The 19,625-nt window shown below is 36.9% G+C and overlaps 1 protein-coding gene across 5 annotated transcripts in view; it reads right to left on the bottom strand.

Annotated features, from left to right (window-relative positions):
• Positions 1–19,625, bottom strand: part of MED13L (mediator complex subunit 13L) — a 277,333-nt gene that overhangs the window by 85,009 nt on the left and 172,699 nt on the right. For 2 of the 5 annotated variants that reach the window (XM_070627185.1, XM_070627186.1), the window contains exon 1: positions 11,840–12,106. The exons of the other annotated variants lie outside the window; for them this stretch is intronic. The gene's annotated coding sequence lies outside the window, so the exon portion shown is untranslated. Of the gene's footprint in view, positions 1–11,839; positions 12,107–19,625 lie in introns of those variants that run through there. 5 annotated transcript variants of the gene reach the window in all.

Raw genomic sequence — 19,625 nt, 5'->3', positions numbered from 1 at the left:
CCTTTTCCTTGAATAATTCTGAAACCTAATTAATAGGGTTAATTCAACGCAATAGTCATCTGTCATATAAAGATTCTTACCACTGCATGTAAAGCAGATGTCCATGTTTTAAGAATATTTTCTCTAATCAAATGTGTCAAGAAAGCATTGAGTTCATGTGACTAAGAATGACAACAATGTACTAAATGGTACTTCTTACTCTGACCAATAGCAAGAGAAAGAGGTCCTCCTTTTCATTCCTGGATCTTATTCACCACAAGAATAACTCAACTTTGTATTCCAGTAGCCATACCATGGATTAAAAATGCATGATTTAGCTTCAGAAATTTCCAAGCAAACATAAGCACTTTTCAAATGATCCATAAGTAAGTGTTTTCAAAAAATGTTAACCAATTAACTTTGGATGTAGATCCAGCGCTGAGAAAACTGGCATCTGTATCTTGGCATAACCCAAAGGCACTGCTGACTCAGGAGCTCTGCCAGTCCAAACAATTGCAAAGGGAGGAAAGCACACAGTGAATGTTAGCTCTGTGCTCAATTCCCACCAGCCCCGAGAAATCCAAAGGTAAAAGTTTACGATCCGCCCTGTCACACTAGTGAAGAAAAGTGAAAACACAGGTCATGCTACAGGTGGTGATGCGAACTCATAAGCGCACACAGCATCTAAAGACAAAAATTCAAAAGCCTGACTACATTCACTGCCAGTCTGAAGGAATACTGCTCTGGGCCCGGGAGCTGCGACAACCTTTGAGAATTTGGTTAACAATTACAACCTACATATAATTATCAGGTGGAAAAATATTGAGTGTCATTCTCCTTTAATCCCCAGAATAGTCACATCAAAGAAACACCTGGAAAGAATGTAAGTCTTTTGTCTGAAACACTACTAATTGAGATTAAATGAACAAACCAAAGCTCATCATCAAAAATCATCAGCTTGTGCCTAGAATATGAAGTCACACCAGCTAACAAGCTACTAGCAACAGGATGTATCTATCTTGTGTTGATTTCATGGTGGTTGGGATAAGTTTGTGTGGATTCATGCACACTCCCCTGTCTAGTTTCCCCTTGCTAAGCAAGAGTCAGAAGTGCCACACATGGGTACAGAGATAGTACAGACGTTACGGTCACTACAAAACACACCAATGAATCCCAGCAGTTAAATGGAGGGGCGAAAAAACCCTGCTCTATGTGTTTGGGTAAAATGAACTCACATTTCAGTGACTCTATCTTTCAGATGGTGACTCCCAAGAGGGAAAATGCTACGTGCTCTTTCTGAATTCAGTTTGGGACAGTGTTCAAAACAAGGTCATAAAGGGCCGGACACGGCGTCCTTTTGAACAGTGGAGTACCTTCCCTTTCTTTCTCTTCTCTGCTCTTCAGCTAGCTGTCCCAATTCCGGGCCCAGGTAGCACTGATTCCGCTTGACTGAGAGAACAAATGAAAGCCTCACCGCATCCCTAAAGTGCCTTCTCTCAGGCTCAGCTCCCGCCTGCGCTGCTCTGGACAAATCCTTCCCATCATCCTGCAGCAGAGGCTGCCCTCAGCTTCTGAATGGGGATCGCAGGTGCTTCTTAAAAGCCCCTGACTTACCAGCCTCTCTCTTCCTTTACTAGACCATACGGACTTGCGACTTACTGTTCTTGGATGCACAGTCAGTCAGTACTGAAGTCTATAGCACAACCCAACATATGGATCACAGCATATTTGGTAAAGGTTTATAGGAAGGGGAAATGCCTTCCACAAATCTCACATTTCACATAATTTGATCAACATCAAGACACGTAGATTTTCAAATAAATAACCCAGTAAGCATTATGATTAGCAAATAGGATCCAATTTAGAGTTATTATATTATCAGCAGCCATCTTTAGACAAGTTACAAGTAAAAAGGGACAAGAAGAATATTAATGCAACAAAAGTTATTAATGTACAAAATGGTTTTTAACCGGCCTTTCAAAATCACCAGTAACAAGACATATTTTAAGTACATAGTAGGTAATGAATAAAAATTAGGTGAACTAATAGTGTCATTCCGAAGACAATATGTAAAACCTACTCTGGAAAGAGACTTATGCTTAAAAAAGGAAAAACAGGCTTAGAAAGCGTCTTATCTGTAAAGCCAATAGGAAAATCCAGTCTTATTATTCTCTGTATTGTCTAACACACCATGTCTACATCAAAATACGATAGGCTGGTTTAAAGTCACTCACACAAGGGAAAGAATTCTTCATCACTCCCTTACTTTCAAAAGTTGAATCAGTTAATTCTAAATAGTCATTGCAAAAAAACAAAACCAAACACAAATTCACTGAGTATCAACATGAAAGGCACCGGAATGCCCTTCCACTGACCCATTAAAAAAAGAAATTACAAAAGAAATAGTTAATACTATTGTGATACAAAATCCAAAGCCAAATGGATGTAAATAATGCTACCTCCCAAAATAATAGCTGGAATGGCCATGTAAAAGAAATTGTGGATATTTAATGCATTTATCGTATATTCTGTTATCTCTTTGTTAAATGAAACTAATTCAGCATTCAAACACAACTCCAACAGTACTTTATATACGGAGAACATTTTAACAATTAATATACATGTAGTCAAACATTAAAATATAATTAAACAAACATACCTCTTCAATTAATAAGGGAAATTTTAATAGCATGGGAAATCATTACAGTACTTCTTTTTCATTTCCACCTGTATACAACTAATTAAATCCTTTTTACAAAAACATAATACCTTTCTTTACTTAACACCCAAGTAGGATATCCACCCAAGTTAAGCATTGGACAAGGACACAAAAAAACTAAACACAAAAATATCAAGCTAGTTGCTGTAAGGATTTATACAGAATGTTCCTGATATTGGGAAAATACTAATACTTTTATTTTATAAGTGGGTTTTCTTTATCCAACAAATCTGCACAGCTTAGCTATATGGTAGGGTTTTCTTTATCCAACAAATCTGCACAGCTTAGCTATATGGTAGCTTGATAGCTAAAATAATTTCAAGTAAGATAATGTCAGTGATTAAGAACACAAAAGTAAAGAAAATAGATTACGATAATGGGGAAATGGGGGCTGACAGTGACACCACCCACAGACAGCTCCCGGGTCTCCTAGACAGACCTAGGGAGCCCTCGTAGCAGTTCCTGTCCCACGGCTCCCACTCACCCTCCAGCAAGGGCCTCCAGACCAAACCCCAGGCTTCAGCACTAGAACTCTCGTTCCCGCCCTGCTGTCCGCAGAGACCGTACATTCCATCTGAGACACTGACCACTTAAGGCAGGGTCCAGTCTTCTCTTTTGCTTTCTCTTTCAATATATGGAAAGGCTAGATGGTGTTAAAAAGCTAAGGAAGTTTGACTACAACATTGACTGAATGTGTTTTTATTTGGTGTTATGAAAAACCTACAGTAAGAGTTGTACCTGCAGAGATATATGCTACCTTTTTCTTTCTTTCTTTTTTTTGGGGTGAGGAAGATTGTCACTGAGTTAACATCTGTGCCAATCTTCCTCTATTTTTTTTTTTTATGTGGGATGCTGCCACAGCATGGCTTGATGAATGGTGTGTAGGTCCACACCTAGGATCCAAACTCACAAATCCTAGGCCAGTGAAGCAGAGTGCGTGAACTCAACCACAAGGCCACCAGGCTGGCCCCTATATGTTACTTTTAATTGTTCCATTTAAAAACCCCTTTACTATTGTCTGAACAATCTAAGAACAAAACTTTGGAAAAGAATAAATACATAAATCTAGTGCAATATCTCAGAGTGAAGTGATAAAAAATTAGTACATGGCAGTCAAAATGGAAAGAAAACACATTTTACAGGTAGACAAACCAAGAAGTGCATCTTGTGACATCCTGTGGGTCCATTCTCCAACTGGCAATGTTTAAGACGTAAACTAATCTAGAGACCACAATCAAGTTTTCTCCTTTTAAATACCCGGAAAAACTATTTTTCTGGATAAGAGCAGAAAAACGGGCTAAGTCATCTACGTCTTACTTGTAGTTTTTTCTTATGCCTTTAAACTGGGAGGCGGGGCAGTGCATCAAGTTACAGACAGTCATTACTATTACTGATTTCTATTTTAAAAATCACTGTGTTTTTAACGAGTTTTTTAAAACTGAGGAGAGACAATGATATTCTAGTATTCTTGCACTGTCTCTACTCGAACCTTGTTCCCTAGGAAACAGCTAATGTCTCCATATCAGACCCAGCATAATTACTGAGTACAAAGGGAGTATGCTACAATGAGACATTTGCACTTTAGCAAAATGAAAATGACCGGCTTGTTTTTTGCTTTAATAGCAAACAAAAGTCTCTGATTTTCATATAGCACTTTCTACTAGACATATGCTGACAGGAACAGATTACATTATTTAACATGTTCTCACGTGCAGAATGTTACTATTTTCAGCAGCACTCTACTCTGGATTAAAACAAAGACACAACTAAAACCACCTTTATTTTTAGGCACTAGTGACAGCCTCTTTTGAAGTCATTCTTGTTAAAGCATAAGAGGAGATAATTTTCTCATAGACCATCACGGATAAACATATTTCCCATGACCAAAAGACTTGAAATTAAAATCAAAACATTTTTATACATTTTATATTAGCAAAAGAAACAACCCAACAATAAGCATAAATCTTCTTGAATACATTACATAATTTCTATAATATTAACTACAAATCTCCTACCTTTTATAACCAACACTTTTTCTAGAGAAAGCACTTAAAATTCTGGCACAGCCAAAGAAACAGTGATAGATGAATCATTTGCAAAGTCAGGAAAAAGTGAATGAAATATGGAGAGTTCTTTTTCATAATCATTGTCAAAACCTCTAATTAACACTTGTAAATAAATGCTTTTTGTTAAAGATTTACAAGTATTCAAACCAGGCAGTTCTACTGTAACTGGTTATTAGGTCTAAAAACATAACACGCACAGACATTTTATTTTGCCCAAAATATTCAAACGATAAAGAACGGCTGGGCAGCTGAAAACTCAGCCTCACTTACCACTATACTTCAACAAACTAAAACAAATATGGATTAAGAAAATACCCGGGAAATAAGATTCTAGACAGGGTGTTTCAAATGGTATGGGTCATGAAATCAATTTAGTAGACTCAACCAATATTTTTTCATTAAATAGAATAAAATAGAATAGAAAACATAAAAAGAATTTCAGACTTGTTTTAAGAAAGTGAGAGACACAAACACATATATACTGGGTTGCAATGTAAGATCCATTTCTTTGAATGAAGTCAAGAAAAATTCGAAAGTTCTTTGAAGGGTCAAGTATTGTGGTAAACCTCGATTTAATATCCTGATAGCATGAAGATTTTTCATTATAAAAAGCCCAAACCGTAATTTGAAACTAGATTCTTCCAGGTATAACTCCATGGAAGTTAAAATTTTGACTCTGAGAGTTCAATTAACTCCTTCATGACAAAAGATATAGCACCAGTTTTCCTAGTGCTGGTACCGTAGCAGGTCGGGACAGTACATGCATTTAGAAAATAACTGGGAAGATGTACACAATCTGAAAACTTGTAAATTGATATGACAATTTCACCAAAACTTTATTAGGCAAGTCTGCAGGCTATAAAGTTTCTGTACACACGGGAAAAGGCATCATCAATGCTAAAACTCTCTATAAACTGAATATATCTACTGAATGGGAAATTAAGAACAAACACCACTGAGACATTCTAATAACCAGTGGCAGAAAGCCAAGCCTGGCGAACACAAAAGCAGTAAAATTAACTAAAGACTTCTCCCTCTGCATTAAAAGCACATCCTACTTACAAGAAGATGGTAATTCTTTTTCTTTTTATTAGTTATGCAAGCTCCATTTATAGATATCCAGATTCACTTAAGTTTATAGTTCAAGAAATGCACATTCTTCAAACAATAAAAATGCTCATTTTTCAAATGTTTAGCAATATGCTTTAAAAATGTATGTTGTACAAAACTGTACGCATAAAACATTACAAATAAAAATATCTAAATTAGGAAGCCAATGTTTTATAAAGTCAATCTTAAAGAAATGGGTCATTCATAGATTCTTCTACATCATAAGTAATTCCCACAGAATTAAAATATAAAAGAATATTAGAGTAGTAAAAAAAATTACATAATGTTTTAATATTAAGAAACAGAAGACATTTTGCTAAGATAAAATCATAGAATTCAATTAATTAGTATTTTTCTCAAATAATTTTTTAAAACTAGAAATACAGTTTTACTCTCTCCATAAGGGGAACAGTCTGGACTGTCTCTTTTAAACCATAATTGAAAAATTAATTCTAAGTAGCCTAGATATTAACTGTCATTGAGGAGTAAAAGTCGGCTATAGGGTCATATGCAAAGAGTAATGATAAATGGCAACCAATTACATCAAGAGACAGCCACTGCGGAGCCACCCTAATTGACACGAAGGCAACAAATAAGGTGAACCATAGTCATACTTCTAGCATTTAAAGAGAGATATATGTCAAAAAATCACATGCCAAAAAGCTGCAATCAAATTCTAGCTTGCCCCTTGATGTAACAGCAGCAGTAGCCAACCAGTTTTCTGGTTTTGAAGCCTAAAGTTTATTACGCACTTAGCTAACTTTCAAAAGTGCACTTCCAAAGGCTGAGAAGCAGAGAGAGTTTCTTGGGGTAAATGTCAAGCATAACGCAAAAGAGGAGGGGGCAAGGATTAGAATGCAACACCGTGAGTGACTTGTCTTTCGTTAGCTCAAAGAGAAGACCTGATAAACAGGACAGAGAAACAAAAAGACCAGACTAAAAGGATGATGAAGGTCATCGGAAACAGAAGGGTTGAGAGGGAGCGTCGTAGGTCCAGTATTACCGGCAGTGGGTCTTACTGGGCCAAAAATTTAATTTTGGATTCCTAAAGCTATCTGTTTGATTTTGCAGGAGACAGAACCTAAAAGCATTAACTAATGGGGAACTTGCCCCAAGGTTTTACTGAGCTATACTGTAGAAATAAATTCTTCATCATCCATTGAGAAAAACACCTTGGTGCCACTCTAAAAGGAAGTTAAATCAATTGTGATCTTTGTAAGCAAAAAAGCTGGAAAGCATCATTCACTCTCTCTTTTTTTTTAAAGATTTTATTTTTATTTTTCTCCCCAAAGTCCCCCAGTAAATAGCTGTATTTTTTAGTTGTCGGTCCTTCTAGTTGTGGCATGTGGGATGCCGCCTCAGCATGGCTTGATGAGCAGTGCCATGTCCACGCCCAGGATCCGAACCAGTGAAACTCTGGGCTGCCAAAATGGAGCGCGCAAACTTAACCACTCGGCCACAGGGCCGGCCCCCGCATCATCACTCTTAAATGTCAGTCAGTTAAGAACAGAAATCACTAATCATGTGTTAGGTTCTGGTTTGTGTTACACGGTCTTGACAAATTAACCATTCCAATCTTGCTTTGCTTAAGCTAATTTTACAACTTGCTTATACACTCCATCTCTGAGACATACCTAGAGACTGGGAAAAGGGAGCAGTGGAAGAGGGTGCTGAGTGCACAGGAGAAGCTAAGCAGGTATGAAAAACTAACAAGGAAGAATTTACAAGAATATCTCATATGTGAATAATTGAGAGTTTGATATATTCTGATTAAATGAGGAAGTCAAATACATTTCAATAAAACGATGGGCAATGTAATAAGTAATGTAAGGTAAGCCTCATCACTAATATCTCACAAAAGCACTGAAAAAGCCTAAGATATTTTCTAGGAAATACAATATATAATCCATTATTTCATTTATTATGCAGATATCTATCTTTCTGAAAGACTTAGAGGAAACATTTTCTCCAAGTGTCATGCACTATGTAAGAAATTAAGACAACTGCAGCACTAATTTTACAGCTTCTTATTAAAGAGTAAAAATTCCTTTTTATTGAGTGACTTCTAAATTCTCAGAAAGATGTCATAAAATTAGGGAGTTAAAGACATGAATAAAACATAACCTCTATCCTCAAGGAACTTACACTCTAGGAGAAAATATAAAATGTAGCTACAGATAAGTATAACCGAGGGTACACATAAATACTAGAGGAAAAGTATAGGTTTCCACAGAATTTCAGAAGAGATTATTCCAGCTGTGAGAATCAAGAGGCTCTGTGAAGGAGTTAGGACTAAAGTTGAGCCTTGAAGGATTTTTAGGATTCTGATAATGTGAGACTAAAATCTTAGGAAGGAAGACACTGCAGGAAAGGAAACACTACTAGCAGCTAACTAATATTTATTGACTACTTACTTAGCCAGGCACTATTCTTAGAGCTTTACACATATTAACCTTTAAATTCTCATAATTTACCTCTCTGAAGTAGGCATTATATTATTATCCCTACTTTGAAGCCATAAGAAAACAAAGATACAAAGAGTTGAAGTAACTTGCCCATGATCACATAGTTTGTCAAGGGTAGAGCCAGGTTTCAAATTCAGATTGGACTGACAAAAGATCCTTCATTCTCAAAGCACTGATCTTTACAGCCCTAGCTGAACTGGCACGGAGAAGCTACACACCTTTCAATAACTGTTGTCAAAAGGCTTTCACCATACATCAGCTCACTTAAGCTCTTCTTCCTTTAAAATGCTCATCAGAGGTATGTTAACATCCCCATTTTAGATGATGATACAAACTCAAGGAGGGTCACGGAGGCAGAAGTAGAGCAGAGACTCAAACTCATCTTTGGCCTACAAGTGCAGCGCTTCGTCACGTCCACCTCTTCTCTCCCAGGAGAGTGCATGTTCACAAACCGTTCCATGGCACCCAAGGGTTTCCCAGCAACGCCTCTCACAACGTGCCACAGGGACATTCCCCATTCTCACCCTCTATCCCACTTCAACGCAAACGGGAATCAGCCACAGATTTCATTCGAAAAACAGAGCTCTACTACTAAAAGAAATTTAACAACCATTTCATTCTCTCTCTCTCTCTCACACACACACACACCCCCACCCACCCACCCCAAAACAACAGTCGGTCTAGTTACCTTATCCTCATTTACTGCTACATTTTGCCAAGATTGTGATACTTCCAGGCATGTTGAGCACTTTACATTTGTACATAGCTTTATAATAGCCTAGCTTTCAAGAATAATCAGAAAAGAATAGCTCTCATATAAATATTAATAACTACACACCTAAACCAATAATGATTCTAACTGTGAAGTTGAAACTCCTTTAAAGTAACACAATCATTAGTAAAAAGTTAATGGGCACCAAAATGGTTAAAACAATTAAAATAGACAATTCCAAGTGCTGATGAGGATGCAGAACAACAGAAACTTTCACACACTGCTGGTGGGAGCCTACAGTGGCACAGCCACTTTAGGTAACTGCTTGACAGTATCTATTAAAGTTGAACATGTGTCTACTACTCTGTGACTCAGTAATTCTACTTCTAGGTATAAATCCAATAGAAAATAAGTACAAGAATGGTCTTAGCAGGATTATTCAAATAGTCCCAAACAGTCAAGAAAAACATGTCAATCAATAGAATACATAAATTAACTGTAGTATATTCATACAATGTGTTAAACAGCAATAAGAATGAATAAACTGCAACTGTACACAACACAGATGAATCCCATAAATACAATGTTGAGAGAGACAAATCAGACACAAAACAGTATAAACTGTATGATTCCATCTGATGAAAGTTGAAAGACGTAAAACTAATCTATAGTGTTAGTGGGTTAGGGGTTCCTTTGAGGGGAGCTAGTGACTAGGAGGAAGCATAAAGGGGGTTTCTAGGACATTGGTAACATTCCATATCTTGATTTGAGTTCTACACATAAGGATGTATTCACTTTATAAAAGAAGATGGAGCTAAACACTTGCGATGTGCAAACACATATGCATATTTCAATAAAAAGACTTAAAAATTCCAACAGGAATATGACTGCTTATAGATGGCCCATTGCAAGCAGGATAATTAAAATACGTGCCACTGAGAAGAATACATGAACATGTAAACTTACGATCCCTACTTTCAGTGAGACTAAGTGAGGAAGCAAAGCACGTTCACACGAGAAGTTAGTTCTTTGAACGACATTCCCGGAGCCAGCCCGGTGGCATAGTGGTTAAGATCACACACACTGCTTTCGCGGTCCGGGATTCACAGATTGAGATCCCAGGCTCAGACCTAGCACCACTCGTCAAGTCACACTGTGGTGGCATGCTACATAAAACAGAGGAAGACTGGCACAATGTCAGCAAAGCAACAACCTTCCACCAAAAAAAAAAAATTTCCTCCTATGACGACCAATATGACGACCAATATTTTAACAATGTTTCCAATTGGCCTTCCAATGGACGAATCACAGAACTCATGGATTTCAGAGCTGAAAGGCCTTTAGAAAATGCCACGGCCACGCCTAAAAGAACTAACTTCTCAACTGTAGTAAGTTTCATTAAATACCTGGGATAATAATCACGAGCTCCAAGATGGACAACCACAGCAAAGAATCAAAACAAGTCTGAACGGCAGTTTAGTGAGCTGCTGGCAGCCTGAAGATAAATTTGTTAGGAGAGGACCCTGACCACAAGATCAGCAACACTCTGAGGAAAACAGGAGAGTGGTAGAGGGTAGCAAATACAAGGAAGGGTGTTAGAATCAGACTCAACCTTGAGATCTGGCTATATCACTAACCAAACGTATGACTTTGCATAAACCACTTGATTTTTAGCCTCATCTTTACAGTGAGAGCTACTAGACTATAACTCAGGGTTACTGTCAGGTTTAAAGGGGATACACACACAAGTACTTAGTGCAGAGTACACAGTGGCTGTGACAGTGATGATGATGATGATAATCATGACAATACAGTGGTAGTAGGGTTCTGAACAGAAGACACAAGTCCAAAAGAATCAGATCTGGAAAAAGGTACCTAATTTTTGAAGTGGCTTTCTAAGATCAGAGAAGGCACAAAAACAGGTAAGAAAGCATGGCCGAACAGCTCTGAGGACACTCACAAAGACAGAGCTGCCATCTGGATGCACTGCAACACAGTGACTAATAAGTTTCTCCCTAGAAGTGCATGTAATTCCTAACTTACTTATAAAGAAAATTCCTTTATTCATAATTCCTACATGCATCTGTAAGACCTTAGCTAAGACACCGTTAAGTATGAGAATCAGTTCCAACTATCGCTGGTGATGATAAATTTACAATCTAACTACATTTGTTTTCTTTGAATTCTCCAAGTAGCAATGAGATGAATGTGAGAATCATCATCAGATAAGATTCTCTAAGAAATTATTTTTTATCTAATCTTAAACAATTGCCTAATTATAGGATAAAATTAATACCTTGGGTACTAATTCAAATAGTATTTACTGATCCTAGAGAATGAATTACTAGAGATAAAAGGTAAATTTTGCTTTCGTTTCTGATCTTTATTTCTTTCCTTAAAACTTAACCGACCTCTTTAATTTGTCTTATAACTTGGTAGATTTAGTAAAATCTGGAATATACTGCAGTTAGTTATATGTATTTGGTTATTGTATTTCCTCCACAACTGACATAAATAGTAAAAGAGCCAAACAGTTTTGATAAAGGAATAAAAAATGCCTTCTTTTCCCCTCCCCAGAATTAAATATATAAGCATGTGAAACAAAGTTAACCTAGAAGCAAAAGTGACCAGCAGCAGAATCCGTGAAGAGAACGAGTAGAGTCGTTTAACAGAAAAGGAAGCCGGCTAACACCTGAAGGAAGAATCGTCATAGATTACTCCAAGTTGCTCAAACCACAGCCTATAAAATAAAGCCCTACGAGGCGGACAAGAGTCCCAAAGAGATTACCTTTAATAATACTCCCGAAATGGCAGAGGCACTTTCCACATGAAAGGTGCGACATACTCTTAAAGGATGAGAAAGACAGTAGCAGTAAAGCTGAGGAGAAACGCCACAGCTCCAAAGCTCTATCTCATCCATCGCTTATTCTGTTCAGGGCTGGAGCTAGCTGCACTCTAAGCGGTTCAGTATCCACATGACATCCAGAGTTGCACACCACCTGACTGACTGATGCCAGAATGTCCTGTTCATTAGGACTTAAATTCCATGGAGAGCATTCTAGGCAATGACCTAACAAAAGAAGATGCAGCATTCTGCTTATGAGGTATCGGTGACTACTCTTCTCCTGCTGGATAAGCCTAGTCTATCCCAAATTCAGACTACTGGTTTTTACTGTGGTCTCTGAAATAGTTCACATACGGAGATAGACAGTCCAAAAGTCCACTTCAATACCTTTACGCCCATCTGGCAAAATGTGCTCATTTCCTTCAACTACTAAAGTAGACTCTCAGAGGTCAAAAACATGCCCTGATTTTCAAAAATCTGGTATTCAAAATACCTAAATTTAGAAAAGAGATTTGGTTAAAAAAAAAAACAAACTTGGTATTTTCTTTTTAAAAAAAGCTTTGATGGTTACAAAAGGAAACTTTACAGACATTTTAAATCATTGAGCTTACCTATACCTAGTACATTTATAAACAGGATTCGGTTCATTAAAATGTATAGCACACGTTTTTGGACCCAATACTTTATGTGCTCTGAGATAGCTATATCATTTAGTCAAGGACTCAAAAACCAAAAGTTCATTTATTTTTATTACTTGTTTACGGCAAGATATATAATAGAAAAAGTTTGAAACTCTTTAAATTATGAAAAAGATTCAACTATGGCCAATCAAAAGACATGAAATATGTTTTCTTCCTGACCAAAAAAAGGAATCAGCTGGCATACTTAAATTGAAAAATGGCAATTATTTCCTATTTAACAAGTTCTAAATGAAATGTGTCAGACTGAAAATCAGAATGCTAAGATCTGCCACTCCATTTGAGGCACACATCCTTCCCAGCTGATCTGATTTCTCACTTTAAGAAGTGAATAAAGGATACAAAGAAAATATACCTTCATTTATTTTAAACCTAAACAAAGTCAAACTTCTAAAATTCAAAAACACTATTTCCCTCATATATATTCTGGAGATAATTCTGTACAATTATTGTGCTCATCAATGTGTATATGGAGTAAAATTAAAAATGCTGAGATTATTAAAAGTAAAAGAGAAGTTTACACTATAGCATAAAGGGATAATAACACCTTTCACTTTGTACAATCTCTATTCATAATGGAAAAGAAACAGACCATAGGTTAATCTACTATCTTGTTAACCATTTATATAGCTATTTTTAACCCCCAAAATGTTTTTTTGAAGGTCTTCAAAAGATGAAATGGGAAATCTTGCTTTTAGAGATAAGTTGTTAATAACTGTTCTGAATCGATGTCGCTGGAAAGAGAATACCATCTAATTGGAAAAGTTGAATTAAACACAATCTAGTCCATTGTAAAACAATGACGGCATCATAGAGTACATGATGGTTTATCGACTTTCCTATTTAGCGTTTATGTATCCTCAAATATTATCATATTCCTCTACCCCATTCAGCAACATTCTAAAACATAAGCACTTTTTCATGCCTTTGAGTAGACTGAATCATGACCACAAATATAAAATACAAATACCTTAATTAAAAATCATAATATAGTACAAGTATGCAGATGTTACTAATAAAGTAATAAGGTGTTGTGCTTATGAAAGACATATGAAATAATCATTTCCCTTTACAGGCTTATATTAAATATATGTAATAGAATAAAAGTTTTTGTGTCAAGTCTGCTTAAACAAGCTTGATTACATAGGCAATATCCAAAAAAGAATCATACTCTGCAGAACTATTTTTATACTATAAAAATGTTTCTTAGTATAAAATACATTAAATATAACTGATTAATATTGAGGGCAATATTAAAATAATGAAAAAGAAAAAAGATCGAGGAGCAAAAACATAAATGAGGCATCAAGAAAAAGGTTTGAAGTCATATTTCAAATCTGATTTAAGTGCTATTACTTTTAACATAATAAAAATTAAGATACAGAAGTAACAAACATAAATCATTGTCATAAAATCAAATATTATCACCCTAAACAAAACACTTGGGAAAAGTCTTTACCTTTTTCAACTGCAGGGCAAAAAAACCCTTCAATCAAATGCTGGAGTTATACACACAATTCCACAGATGAAATTCACACATTGTGAGACGAAAGCAAGCTAAGTTCAAGATTGTTCCTCTAGGTAACACAGGAGACAGTCCAGGATAATCTCACCTTCTCTGAGCTTGGAGCACTTCTCTGTGAATCACTAAGAGTATTTAAAGTGGTGCCAACTTGGCAAATTCCTAATAAGTCTCAAAAATTTTTAAAAATTAATTGAATTTTGAAAAGTTAAAAAAAATGTAGAAAGGAAGTCAACTGGCCAGGAGAAGTGCTACTGTGTGTTAAATACACTTGGCACTAAAAATTGAAGAAATATTTTAAGACCTGAGATGTCAAAAGCAACAGTTATGTACACTGATAATTTGATAATTTAACCATAAATTAAAACTATTAGATTTCATGGGGGGGGGGGTGGATTCTAGATTCAACCATATCTTAAGTATACACAAAGATACAAATGACACTTGTTTTGCGGAGCTTTGACTTTCAGAGAATCATTAATTCACTGAAGATCAACGGAAGCGAAAGCTTGGAGATGAGAACAAAGTTAAAGACATGAAACTATGGTGTCATCTTTAAAAAGAGGTTGCGGGGACTGGCCTGTAGGCACAGCAGTTAAGTTCACGCACTCTGCTTCAGCGGCCTGGGGTTCGCTGGTTCAGATCCCAGACATGGACCCATGCACAGCTTATCCCCATGCTGTGGAGGCATCCTACATATAAAGTAGAGGAAGACGGGCACAGAGGTTAGCTCAGGGCCAATCTTTCTCAGCAAAAAGAGGAGGACTGGCAGCAGATGTTAGCTCAGGGCTAATCTTCCTCTAAAAAAAAAGAGGAAGTGGGAAGCTCAGGACAGTGGCATATGAGCATTTGTGTCTCCTGTCATTATCTATCTCCTGCTTTTCTTCCCCCATCTCTGAACCTCAGCTCACAACTATAAGCATGCTAAATACTAACCCAAAGGCTTCTTTCTGAGGTCTCAGGAAACTAAATTAATAAGAATATAGATTATTTTTTCTCATCTTTAATTTAGAAAAATTCTAAGTTAGTAATTTTAAAGCAATTTGGGGGAGAAAGTTTCATTTTTTTTCAGGTCATAAGACTCACTTATTTCCAAAACTAAACTTCCATTGTTTGTTCTGACTTTTAAATTCCATCTTCTAAAACTGTCCACATAAGCATTTTTACCCAGAAGCTTTTTTATTTATTTAAAAATAAATCATAGTTACAAAGAGCATGCCTATTTTAATGTAAGGTTATACAATTAATTCTCAATTGCTCAGCAGTAAGAAAGGCAATGTCAGAGAACCTTGCAATTAGGCAGAGCTGAGTTCAAATGTGACCCATTATTAGCTGCCTTCAGTTAATTAATCTCTCTGTATTTCAGTTTTTAATGCTATAAAACAGAGATAATAATGCTTAACTCATAGAGACATAAACATTAAACAAGATAAGACGCTTATTATACCCATGCTCTGGATATAATAGTTATTAAAATTAATTAAAGTCCACACCACAAATCAGAATGAAATGATGTACTCATCAGCGCACATCCCAAATTACCTAATATGAGTTTGAGAATGTGATTTAAATCTTACAGTTCAAATAAACATAGTAGAAAACACACTAGAAAGGGAAATCTACTCCAAAATCCAAATAACAAAGTATAGCCACATCCAAACACTAATACCTTGAATCAATTCTGTCCCATTGGTTTTCAAACTCTTTTGAGCAACACTGCCTTCCTTTTATACGAAATTTTATACAGTGCCTCACATTTTAAAAAGGCAAGGAGGGGGCCCAGCCCCGTGGTCGAGTGGTTAAAGTTCCATGTGCTCTGCTTCGGCAGCCCAGGTTCGCGGGTTCAGATCCTGGGCACAGACCTACTCCACTCACCAGCCATGCTGTGGAGGCTTCCCACATACAAAAAAATAGAGGATGATCGGCAGATGTTAGCTCAGGGCTAACCTTCCCCAAGCAAAAGAAGAGGAGGATTGGGAATGGATGTTAGCTCAAGGCGAATCTTCCTGAGCCAAAAAAAAAAAACAAAAAGAAAAAGCAAGGAAGAAAACACCACAGTGGCCCAGGCTGGAGTGAAGGCTATTCTCATGCAGAAGGGCTCACAGTCCTGCACACTGCACGAAGCCCCAGAACTTTGCAGATCACTGCTTGAGCTGCTTTATGACAATCAAATCTGTCTACATGATGTCTCATAGAGAAAGTGGACACACCTTACGCCTTTCCTGCCTTCTTCCAAAATGCTGGCTCCTTCTCCTTTTTGTCTACTTTATTCCTCAAAGTAAGTTCAAGATTGTTCCTGTGGGCTCCAGAGAATACAGTCCAGAACAATACCCTTTTCTGAACTTGGAGCACTCTTTCTCTATCACTCATCTGGACACTCAGTAGCACCTTGCTACCTGAAATTATTCAACTTGGGGTACTTCTGTCTTAGTCCCACTCAAGAGAGGAGGTATGTGTTAGCCTCTGGGCAGCCCGGAAGATGACCCAGAAGACCACCTTTTGTATTAGTAGTAGGTACTGAGTGTGACTTGAGGAAGAAAAATATATTCATTTTAATTAAGCACTGTTTTGGATTATCCAAGCCTCTAAACAGTATAATCTAGTTCCATATATCTTCAAAACAGACTCTCATTGACCTAGATAAAATTAACGTCAGTAGGGCCTAAGACTAATCAGGCAACAGCCTTTTTTAAGCACTACTATGAAAAAAAAAATTAATTGAAATAAACAGCTTTAAAATTCTGCGTTGCTCTCTCTACATATAGACTTAGCGCCATTAACTGTGGTACTGTTATGACTCTACTAACATCAAAACGTAACGAGTAGTTAGTAACATTTCTTATGGGAAGAAGTTAATTTGATTAAACTTCTCTGCTCTTAAAAACTTTGGAATCTGGTGCCTCAGATGTCTCGAGTATGACTGCCTGGGGAAGAAGGCATGATTGGGAAAGCAAGAGGCTGTGGAAACAGCTTAGCTATGTCTTAGACCGAGAAGGGCGTTCCCAGGGTCTCATCAACACTCAGCATGTCTAACAGACTGCTCGAGTAAAGGCAGACAAGGAAGACTACTTAAACACGCACCAAAGCAACGGAGCCTTCTACAGGACTGAGCTGCCGCCACAGTCGATTCCTCTTCCACAGCTCTTCCCTCCGACACTCTGACAGCACTATGACTCGTCACACCAGTATGTGATCGAGCTCCACTCTGTAAAGTACTACTCAATTATCAATGGTGTGAGGACAGCGGCCACCTCAATTTTGTCCACTGTGAAAGCCACTGCATCTAGCACAACGTATGGCATACAATGGGGCTCTTAAAAAAGAAAAAGGAAAAAAATCTGTGTGTGTGTACGCTGAGTATCATGAATAGATGGCAAGAATAAATAAAAGAATTTTTACTCTCACCATCACAATGTGCTATCAATTTTTTACAATACAACCTGAAGATACAGTTTAAAATTATGCTAAATATATAAGATACCACATTAATAAATTTCCCTACAAGGCAAGATTACATGTAGAACATTTAATATTATTTCCGACCAGATCTGAGCTTACTTATAAACAGTTTATAAGAATGTGAAGAAAATACAATTGCAATACACTAGAATCTCCTTCTGCATTCTGGCAGCACATCAAAAAACCTGTCCCAACAGGCCTAATATTGCATGGTCAGCGAAGAGGAAAAGTGAAAGGAGTCTTCTACTTTGCTGCTTCTCTGAAAAGGGAATTATATTAGGCCATTAAGTAGTCAGATACATTATTTTATTGCTTGCAAAGCCCCTGGGTAATAAAGAATGAGTACAAATTGCCACAGGCAGTTTTGGAGGAAAAACAGAACTGTGCAAAACAATGACAGCCGCTCTACTGCAGCACTGGACAACCGCAGCACAGAAAACAGCGCATCAGCTGTAGCTTTTCTGCTCGAGTCGAGCAGTTGGCCAGGGGAGAGAAGGAGCTATACAAGCACGTCATTCTGAAGAATCCGGGTGTAAACGCACAAGGAGGAGAAAGGTGATGGAACAGAAGAGTGTAAATGCATCTTATAAAAGCTACCTCAGGTCAGATTCAGTCACACAGCTACATTTCCATTCGGTTCTAAATAAGTAAGACTTATGGGCTGCTACAGTGAAAAGCACATGCTCCTTGGAAACAAAGAAGTAAAAAAGGTAAATACCCTCTTTATTGAGGGGGACATTAATATTTTTTCATGAAAAGGCTAAGACAAAAATAAAGAAGGATATTTCTTTAACATGGTCTATGATCTAAGAAAATAGCTTACTTTCTGTGCAAGAAAATTAATTTGTGTCACATCTTATGCAGGTAAATAGCAAGAATGAGTGATGTATTTCCATGGGACTCAGAGAATAAATCTGGACTCAAATCTTTAATCTTGCTTGAAGGATGTTGTAAAGTGTCATCTTTTCGTCTAAAGACCAGTTGCTTTATTCTAACCTCTTTATTGTGCTATTTCAAAGTACTATGTGAGAATTTTAATTTATACTCTACTGTTAAATTTTTAAAGTATAAGAATCCTTTAAGACTATGGTTATAAATGCTGTAAGAGCTTTAATTTTAATTACAAACAGGATTTCATTACAAAATCATGCAACAGTTTTTTGTAACAAAATACAAAAGACCCCTACTTATCAACGTTCAACTTTCAAATTTTCATCCTAAAGAAGAAAGAAAAGCCTCTAGAGCAAAAATATCAACTCTACCAGCTACCAACAGATGGCATCAGTAGTCACACGCAGCCATTCTAGTACCTGCTATTTCATCCTGAACAGTCAGCCAGGTTCCTGCTTAGTTTTATGGCGTTGTAATAAGATGATTGACCCTATCATATTTAACAAACACAAAAGCATATAAATAAGAAATGTATCATCAATAGAAATAAAATCAGAGATCATTTTAACAACTACAAGCGATGAGAAAGTGATGAATGTTTGTCAGTGGAAGTAACTGTGGAGGACAAAGTGAACCATGCAATATTGGAAACAATCTATCACCAATAATCAACAAGAGAAGAGGAAAATTTATAAGATAGGAAAACATTACATGTGAAGATCACTATCACTCAGAGTTTGAATGCTTACTGGCCTAATAATATTAATTCAGGGGAATTTAGAAGATAAACAGGGTCAAGATGCTATAGAGGTAGAATTCAATGAATGGGTTCAAGGCCAAAAGAAATCTGCACAACACTGAAATGAGCACAGAAGCAACACAGCTCCTCAACACCTTTGTTGATCATCAGATGGGAGCTTACCTGCCTCAACAATTCTAATATGTTCCACAACAGTATGCCTGGGGAAAAGGCACTTGATAGCACTTTTATAAGCTAGGCACACCTGGTAACATACATAATAGGAGATTACAGAATTCTAAGCAGGGGAGAGAAAATCTGAAAAAACCATTTTGATTATGTACTCCTATCAGTTAAAAAGTAAATGAGCACACATTCCCAATATGTATCTATTTATTTTTCTAATTTTCTACACATACC

This window comes from Equus przewalskii, chromosome 7, assembly GCF_037783145.1.
Source record: "Equus przewalskii isolate Varuska chromosome 7, EquPr2, whole genome shotgun sequence".
In the NCBI taxonomy this organism is placed as follows: Eukaryota; Metazoa; Chordata; class Mammalia; order Perissodactyla; family Equidae; genus Equus; species Equus przewalskii.
The sequence above is the reverse complement of the archived record's forward strand: the minus strand, read 5'-3'. Positions and strand labels throughout refer to the sequence as shown.